General features: G+C 46.4%; 1 long non-coding RNA gene across 2 annotated transcripts in view; it reads right to left on the reverse strand.

Annotated features, from left to right (window-relative positions):
* Positions 1–4698, reverse strand: part of LOC135915264 (uncharacterized) — a 76547-nt gene extending 71849 nt beyond the window's left edge. For both annotated transcript variants that reach the window (XR_010568560.2, XR_010568559.2), the window contains exons 1-2: positions 4349–4698; positions 623–763 (exon numbers count right to left, since the gene is read on the reverse strand). This is a non-coding gene — a long non-coding RNA (uncharacterized lncRNA). The remainder of the gene's footprint in view (positions 1–622; positions 764–4348) is intronic.
* Positions 4699–9910: the final 5212 nt, after the last annotated feature.

Genomic DNA, 9910 nt, shown 5'->3' on the forward strand with positions numbered 1-9910 from the left:
GTAATCCACCTTAATCCACTTTAATGCACATTATTCCAACCCAATCCACCTTAACTTGCCTTCATCCACCTTATTCTACCATAACGATCGTTAATACACCTTAATCCACCTTAGCCGAACTTAGGTTACCTTTTTCCACCCTAATCCAATCACTAATCAATCATTAATCAACTTCGCTAATCATTAATCATCTTCACCGTTGAGCATGCTTTCGCTTCTGGCCTTCCTTGGGTCACGTGATAATTTTGTACCACAGAACGCGACCTTAAAAGGGGATCTAAGGCTTACCACCCTTATAACAGAAATACAGTTCACCTCATCCACGTCCAACATCGAAATGCGTCCATGAGCGTCACGGATTGTCTCGAAAGCGATGTTTCAAACAACTATAGCGGGCGGAATTTCTGCTATCTACTTTCACGAAACATCGGAGCGCGTTCAAAAATCACCGCCTGGTGGGAAAAGTTAACTGCTTAAAAATCAAAAACGTAGTTCTTCGCGTACGATAGCGCAGTGCGTCCGTGAGCAGCGCGGAAGGTCTCGAAAGCGGCGTTTCAAATCATCGATACCGGGCTAACCATGCCCAATGGACGCGGTATGGAAAGAGTAAAAAAGTGTTTACCTGAACTGGAATCGTTTGGGCAGCTCAGCTGTACAGGTGCAGCGATCAACAAAAGCCACAATCGCTGTCCAGTGGTACAGAACTTGCAAACGTCCACTGGCCACATAAATACCCACTGAATTGCTGTCGAACTGCGTGGATCTGCAACAATAGCAGGAGCAGATTGTGAGTGCAGGAACACACAAAAAAGTGTAAGATGTGTAAACAAGGGCCTTGTATTCCATGAATGCTTCCCCTCAGCACAGCTCCGCAGTGCGATGAAGCATTCACAATGCATTGCGGCGAAGGAAAGTGATAATTTGCGCGAGTAATATGTGCAAACAACGCGTCATATTTAGTATACTCCGATGTCCCGGACGCGCAGCCAGAGAGTCAATGGGGACCCCAAACCTGGAACTTAGGCGGGTCGGTGAGTTGGCCTCGGTGACCCCACGTATACGCACGTACCGCTCTGGGTTTAGCATAGATCTCGCTGCCCATAGGCGCACACGGACACGCTGCACCGCACGCTTTACTAAGCATCAGATGCTCCGTTTCTGGCCTCCACTGTCTAATGTTTTAATTTTCGAGTGTTTTTACCCCACCCCAACGCATATATGCATTGCAGTGCAGCTCATTAAAGCACAACCGCCATACCATTGCCACTGTGCGGCTGACTGCACAGGTGCGGCAGTTGTCGCAGCGAGAGCGCAGAGGGGTTTGCGAGAAAAACCAGCATCGACAAGAAGCTTGAAATTGGTAATAAATAGTGAACTGAAAAACGTACTACTAATAATAATATATGGGGTTTTACGTGCCAAAACCACTTCCTGATTATGAGGCATGCCGTAGTGGGGGACTCCGGAAATTTTGACCACCTGGGGTTCTTTAACGTGCACCTTAATCTAAGTACACGGGTGTTTTCGCATTTCGCCGCCATCTAAATGCGGCCGCCGTGGCCGGGATTCGATCCCGCGACCTCGTGCTCAGCAGCCTAACATCATAGCCACTGAGCAACCACGGCGGGTGAAAAACGTACTACTTGCGGCAACGAAAGCACGACGTGTTACACCGAAGGACGGACGTTCGTCCGCGGATTGCATCTATGGGTGGGGTTCGCGAGATTCGGAATACCCGTGCAAATCTTTGAACCCACTCGTTCGAGAGTTCGGCGCGCTGGCGTTCCCTGACCCGCTATCACGGCTACGGGGTTGCCACTCGGCAGGTTTCGCCTCATGCACATATCGACACGCCATTTGCCGGTTCTCCGATTCCCCCCCCATCGGCAAATGTATTGCGAGCGCTGTGTTAGTCGTTCATATATAACAGTTGAATTATTGCAAGGTAATTCCAGACGAATCAAGAAAAACAAATGAACATGGGCAGGATATTGTAATGAGGAGGGAAGATAACCTTTTGTCATTAAGGGTTACGGACTGGGTTCCAAGAGAAGGGAAGCCTAGCAGGGGGCGCCACAAAGTTAGGTTGGCAGATAGAATTAAGAAGTTTGCCGGGACAACATGGCCACAATTAGCACACAACCGGGGTAGTTGGAGAAGTCTTGAAACTTACTGTAGATCACGTGATTAGCCACACAAGAATAGGTAACATACAGCGAAAGTTCAGGAATAAAAAAATAGTCGGTAAGTCCATTAGCCAAAACGGTCACATGAAGTCGGCAAAAGCATAGCCACGCCAAGTCAAGCAGGTTTTAACATGAAAATACTCACGTGATAAATATTTTTTAAAAAGCACGCAGAGTTCTAATCAACCCAGAACAATATCACTATTATTTAAAAGAGTTATTTAGTGTTTCAGAGCTTACCTCTGTACTGACGGGTTATTCATTGAACCGAACTGATCGATAATGAAAGCATGGTCATCGAGGAAATCAATTATCGACATCAAAGCACACCTCTCCTGATCAAACATCCCCGGCTCACATGCACGTGTCAAACGAGCATGCTGATAAAAAAATTTCTGCTGAAAAAAAAAAGAAACGTCACTGACACGGTGTGGGCAGTGCCAGGTGAATTTCGAGCCGTCGAGCTTATTTACCATTCACCAATACCACGGTTCCCGAGCTTTTCCGCGCTCCACCTTATTCGGGATGCGATAGCAGGGGACTAAACCACGTACCTGAGCGGAAGAACGGCAAACTTAGCCTACGCGGCAGATGACTCGCACAATCACAAACCAAAATCTATCCGAGCTGTTAGCGCAACCATGCACTCAAACTAAAGCACTTAGTGAAGACGCCCCCCAGTCGCCAAATATGATAAATAAAAAGTTAATCAACGTTTATAGGAAAATAAATAAGATAGCATCTCTGGTAGCGCGCAGAGGCCGCACGGCTTATTTTTTAGATCAGTAAACTTATCAAAAATAGCCGCTCACTATCGCATCCTTTCTCCCGAGCCTGTAATGAAGAAGCATGCCCTCGCAATACATTTCGAATATAAAATAAGCACATATGGCTTCAACTTCTACACTCTTTAACAAACGTAAACCCTTGGGGTATATTTTGCACACACGAATAATAGCCGTCTGACTTGCGTGCATTTCCTTTCTGGAAAACGCTGAGCTCACTTTCCTGTCGAGAATGCCCCGTCATGCTGAAAGCGCGCATGTCGTTCGTGGCTTGGAAGTACAGGGCTCGCAGCATTAACGAAAGGAAATGCGGACAAGACAGATGACGGTTATCGTCGTGTGGCAAGATATGACCCAAAGGCTGTAGATTTTTTGAGTACGTAGTGCGAAAAAATGTATTTTTATTGAACAAGAACAAGAACAGTGCAACACCGGACGAGCGAGAAAAAAGCTCAGGGCCGAGCGCTCCGTCCTGTGCACTTTACTCGCTCGTCATGTGTTGTGCTGCTCATTTTTATACTGAGAGGGTTCCACTTCGTCTAGTGCCAGCGCGCACCAACCTTTACTAAGGGCACAGTAAACGTTTGTTCTCTATATATATACTGAAGATGAACCAACCAGCCCCTCTGAACACAAATGGCCATGTTACAACAATACGAAATGCGCCAGCGCATTTCACTGAAACAAAGAGGGAGGCAGACCCAGAATATATCGCAGCTATTGCTGAAATAAACACGCGCCAAGTACGAGACGTCAACAAATATCGGCAAAATCTAGTAAGTAACAGGCCCAATGTGTAAATTATCGCTGAGCAGAGTAAAAACGCAGTGCACGGCTGTCAAACGCAAACGAGCTCACCCTCCCGGTATTGCCTGCATTTCTGGCACTTATCAAACAAGAAAATAAATAAACAAGCCTTTTCAGGTACATCTAAGCCGTCACTTAACAGGAAGAAAAAAATATCTAAAGGCGGGAGAGCTACAGAAGAGGAACAGCTGCTCGAAATAGCTTCTCCGAAACATCCTTTGGTAGCAGGCGACAATATGGCACCCTCCCTCCCCAAGAAACCGGCAAGAAATGGCGGCAAGGCGTAGTGTCTCATGCCTCGCCGTTTCAGGCTCGAGCTCGCGAGCCTAATGGGTGTGTCGCCCAACGTCAGTTTTTCAAATCAACAAGCTCTTACTCCTTATGTTCGCTGAGGTCGTGAATAATTACGGAAACCGCTACAATACACGCTACTTAATTAACAGAGGACGAACTGGGCGCAAATTCGAAGAAATGACAAAACCGCAACAGGTGCTCACAGTTATGCGCTTTATAACTCGAAGAGGCAATGAACAGAGCAACGTACGACATATTAGTTTCATATGTACTCACATTTAGAAGCCTTGCTGTGCGTTCTCAAGGTCTGTAGAGGCGAACCGTGTTCCTTATTTCCCCGGGCATCCGTCTCAACTGTCCGCACAACATACCCTCAAAGTTGCGTCGACGAACGCTACAATGAAGACAGAGCTTTGTGGCACATCGATATGTAAGCAGCCCAAAGGACGGCAAGTGGCTTGTCTAGTGAAAATGTCCAACCGGTCCACGACAGTAGAACGTGACGCAACAGCTGCGCGAGAAATTCATTACGCTAGCCGCCAAGAGACCATAGTCACTCAAGGATAGCGGGGGACAACCAACAAGACCGGCGCCTTTGCCGCTACTGCGAGCACTCGGCCATATGACTGGGCGTGCGCCACGTCATCAGGCTGGCTGGCTGGCTCTTCAGTACCGCGTGCAGCCGTTGTATTGGTTAAATTGAGCCACGTGATCTGCCGGTTAGCTAGTCGGACGAAGGCTTCGTAGGGGATGCGGTACTGGCGCGCGGTTTTGGCGGGTAAAGGCAGACTCCTCGCGTTTTCGTTCTGGCGGGAAAGGGTGATTTTGGCGCGAAGACGCAGAAGCAGATGTTTGAGTGCAACTGTGAGAGCTCTTTTATTGGTGAATATTTCCTATACGTCGATGTCTCTTCTTTTCTTGTATGAAAATAAACGAAAGAGATGTAGTCACCCTGCAACGATGACGCCTACTCCATTTCGTTTCGACTGGCCCGTTCAGTTAACTGCACTTAATGTGTCAGTGGCCGCTATGTTCCTTCTAGAAAATGCGATACCAAAGAAAATTCCTGTGTTTGTACTGGAGAAAGCTTAATCGGGAGTACGCACTAGAAAACTACTAATTGCTCTGTTTTGTGTTGTATCTTCGAACAGGCAAGGCTCACACGACGGTGTGGCCACTCCCTTTGGTTTTGTCCCGTCGTATTGCTTCATTTTTGTTTGTTTTTGCATATCTGTGTGAGTGCGCGCGTGTACATTTCAGACAAGAAGTACAGGCACCTGGAGTCTTCCACGACACAATTGCGCAATGATTTGTGGCCTGCTGGTGATTGACGAGCGCTACCTCTGTTATTTCTTGGTAGTTGAAGCAGCAGTGTTATTTATTCAGTAGATCTTGAAGGTGGCTGACGTACCGACGAACGCGCGCTTGCGATATTATCTTGGGTTCGTCGCGTTGTCTTGACAAGCTTTTTAGCGACAGTTTGTGATCTTGTTTCTGAATCCCTCCTCCACTTCTGTTGTCACGGGTTGTATATGCAATGTTGTATCTGTACATGTGTGTTTCCACGCATGATTAAGTGCTCTGCAAGCTATGAAACTGCTTTTTTTAATGTTTTTATTACCCATATTATTTTCCAAATATATACGAGTGCTGTACGAACTGTCGACACGGTTGTTAGGTCCTCTGTCAGGCTTTTCCTCTTTAGTCCCCAACCTCCTCTCGATTTGGCAAGGACGAAAATTAAATCTGCAGTGAGGCTTGCCATAATCTGCTGTGCATATTGGTGTACTGCGTGCCCATATTTCGTGACACTTGTGTTTTAGCATTTCATGCTACAATGAATGGATGCGGCCTTTTTGACACTTCAGTGGAGAACGACTGCGATTCTCAGCAACTCCTTTCGTATGCTTGCTGGCTTGAGATAAGAATATGACGTAAGGGAAAGTGATTACACGTACGAGTCGGCGTTCTGCTGCGGTTAGTTCTTGTATATGCAGCAAGTCAGAAAGCGATATTCAAAGCCTACAGTTTCTGTCAAGCTCTCGTGAGCTTCATAACGTTGCGACGAAGTTTTGCAATTGTTTTAGGGGGTTCCAAGATGGCCATGTTCTTTTTTTTATGGTACTGTGGTGCCATCCCTTGTATTTTGGTAAGTGCAATGCGGCTTTAATATCTGAAATTCGCCAACTGGAAAAGTATGATTTATTTCGCTTTCTTTTACGTCCAGAACGCCATCGGCAGCACTGGTCAAGAAAGTCAACTCAAGAACTCCCGGTTACGTCAGCGTGACACGGCAATGGCATTAGACGATGGCCTCCTCCAACAACTGTTGATGAAATGTTCCGTGAGTTTTAGAGATCACCCGCTGTCAAACTGCGTGGGTCTCAGCTCTCCTGCAAGCTCTGCTTATTCATTTCCGTTTAGTACCACGTATTATTACTTTTTCTGTTTCCTCAAAAACTTTCCTTGCATAAGATATCTAGTACAAGGCCGTAGTACGTTTTACTTTACCTTGCCACTTTTAGGCCCGTCAGTCTGCCTGGATTCCGTCCTTGAGATGAATTACATTCAGAGACCAACGATGAGGAGGGGTAGGAATAAACTTTATTTTAGTACAGCAGATTTGAGACCTAGGTCTCTGTACCTACAAAACGGCCTTGGGCGCTGGCGGCATCTTTGGCCTGCTGGACTGCCTTAAGTTGGTTACTCCGGTGCACAGCTGAGCAACGCGGTCTCCCGCTGCTCTCTAGTCTTCTTTATTTTATTCTGGGTGGGTGTCCGAGGACGAGTCCAAACCATATGTTGTAGGTCCGCGCTTTCTTCACAGAATCTACATCTATCCGCGTAAAGATCCAGGTAGTAGCGGTGGCAGGCCACCGGGCTCGGATGTGTATCTGTTTGTAAGAGGATCCATGCCGTCGCTTGTCGTCGACTTAACGAGGAGTGTGCCGACGGGAAAGGGGCCCTTCCCAATTTATAGTGCTTTATGATCTCGTTAAAGCTGGTCATCCGGTCTCTCTCCATACCCAGTATTTGTTGCGTGTCACATGGTTCGGCCTGTCAGTTCTCGAGCCAGGTTGCGCGCTCTTTCGTTTTCGGGAAGGGAGGAGTGTGCGGGTGCCCATACAATGTGAATACCTCGATGTTCACGAAAGTTGTTTGAAATTCTGAGCGCTTGCAGCGAGATTCTTCCTTTTGTGTAGTTCTTGACGGCTGTCTTCGAGTCCCATACTACGATGTTAGCGCAGCCTCCCCCTTCTCGGTTCTTACAGCGCCACTAACTCTGGAGTCGCACTCTAGACTCGTAGCAACTATCGACATACTCTGTCTATTTGCGTACTCCGCCGCGTCCACGCAGACCACGTCCCTGACACTACGGAATCTTTTGTGGAGAGCTCTCGCTCTTGCAATTCTTCGATCTTCGTGATCTCCGGGTGCATATTTCTGGGGAGTGGGGGCATTGATAGAAGTCCCCTTATTCTTAGGATGTCTCTGCGCACTCCGTGCTGTGCTTGGTAGGTTATTCCGATGTCATCTAAGATGTGTCTCCCCATCAAACTCTGTGTAAGCCTTTTATACTGTGCTACTCTCTGGGCCTAAGTTCGTCTGGTCTGTTGTGCATGCCGAACGCCAAAAATTTATTGTTTGATGTATTTGCCGGAAGTCCCAAAGCTTGCTTATACGCTGATACGATGATACGGGATTTCCTTTATGAAAGCAGGAGATTTCAGCCATGCGACGAGCAAGGCTAGCTGCTTTCTTATATATGAAGATAACTGAGACATGAAAACAACGTTCCAAAGCAGAATAAAGTGAAAAGAAGTCAGCAGTCAAGTCCGCACATAGAAATGACAACTAGAGGGAGAGAGCTAAAGTTATTTACTGAGATGCAAAGAATTATGCCGGCGTATGTCTAGGCGCCTAGATGCTACTCTGGCGTAAGAAAGGGGACAGAAAGGCCATAGGTGGAAGAGGGCGAGAAATGGAAAAAACATTTTATTTAATTTTTTTATTTCAACATACATTACAGGCCTTAAACTGAGGCATTAAGTAAGGGGGGCAGTATGTAGAAAATACAAAGAATGTATCCGCGAATTGCATAAATAAGGTTGGGCGAACAGCGACACATCTGTTGAGCAAAAAGCCTTTCGTTGGGATGCGTCTTTTGAACTGCGTTGTTTTGACAGGTAGCTCAGCTTTAAGAATGTTCTTCAGTAGCGCACTGCTCTAGTAGACGCAAGGACAATGTGTACTTGTGAATGTTAAGTATTTTGCGAAAGTGTAAAGGTGGACGCTGTCGTCGTCAGAGGATTCTATGTGCTGTTCACGCTGAGCTACAGGCTTGTTTTCTTGCTACATTTTATTTTAGTAAGTCTTTGTCAGAATGTGTATCGATTTGTTCAACCTCAGGGTCATGTTGGGTGCATCGACTAAAGGACTGTGGAACGGCTGGAGGAAGATCTGTGCCACTTATATGAGACATTGTCTTTGTAGTCATATGGCCATATAGACAGAAATTTTGGAAGAACAGTGACGAAAAATAAATTAACACATAAAGGTTTCCAGAATTCCATTGTATATTCTATGCTGAATGTTTGTTGAGTACCCAACTCTGTATACTTCAAGGACGTATGTTTCTTTGGTGAATACAATTTAGTCATTAGGTCTGATTATGTCTGCGCCCTCGGTCTGAGCCTCTGACAGCCTCTGGCTTCAGGTTTTCTTTAACGTTATATGCCGTTATATCTCTTGCACGACCACAGCCCATGGGGAGATTAAAGAATGGCTTCGTACACATCAATTATGGCTAAGATGTCAAGCCATAATTGACTTCTGTTTGAAAGTGAATCGGAAGCTGAAAGGGGAAACACAAAAACCAGTTTCTCCCCAGACAGGGCCCTGGGATCGAGAGAGCACCTCGAGTTACATTTTTAGGACCAAGCAGCCACTTCACCACGCGCATGTCACTCAGCAGCACATAGGGGTGTTCTTGTGGACTAACAGAAACATAGGCAATGCCGCGGGTAGCAGCATTCCTGTTGTAGTGTAGGAGATACACAGTTTATGCTGTTGAGCATACGTATGCAATGGGAGGTCTGGTGGCAACATCGCACGCGAGATTATGCAGAATGTCCGGGTTTATTGGCTCACGGGGCGATTTATGTGTTTGCAAGGCTATTCATGTGTTCGTGGGGCGTGCCATTGAACCGGGCGGGCTCACCGAGGTGTGTGAACCTTGAGCAAGACGGCCATGAGACGTTCATTTAAGTGTTGGGCTGTGTGTTCCAGAAACAGGGCTAGAGAACGAGACAGTTACAATGTGGATTCTTGGTGGCCCCACCTACTTTGAAAAAACGTCATATACAAGAACTGATTGGTGGAATTTAATCGAGGAGGGGTAAAGGTACCATTACAATTCACAAAGGTATTTAAAAGAGTGTGTAAACATGAGAAGGGTGAAGCTAGCCAGCTGATCATTGGCCAGCGCGAGTCTATGTATCCTACTTCTTTAATAAACCTATGTTCTGCTAAGTTCACCTCCCCGAGTGCAAAGTGTCATCGGACGGACACAAAGACACTTTGAAGGATAGTCTGCCTGGATGTCCTGCGAGAAGAAACTTAACTGACATCAATAGATCGAAAGGCTTGCAAAACTGCAACATTGTCTGTCTAGTTCTGTAATAAAACCACATTCTACAGAGCCATTCTCTTTCGTGGCATATAAGTTCGCTTGCTTTTGGCGATGCAATCTGTTCCATATTCATAACATAACGTACCCTAATTTACCAGCTCTAACGTCTCCACACTAATCTATTCCCACCACTTAGTTGCGTATAA

The sequence above is a fragment of the Dermacentor albipictus genome, chromosome 7, assembly GCF_038994185.2.
Source record: "Dermacentor albipictus isolate Rhodes 1998 colony chromosome 7, USDA_Dalb.pri_finalv2, whole genome shotgun sequence".
Classification (NCBI taxonomy): Eukaryota; Metazoa; Arthropoda; class Arachnida; order Ixodida; family Ixodidae; genus Dermacentor; species Dermacentor albipictus.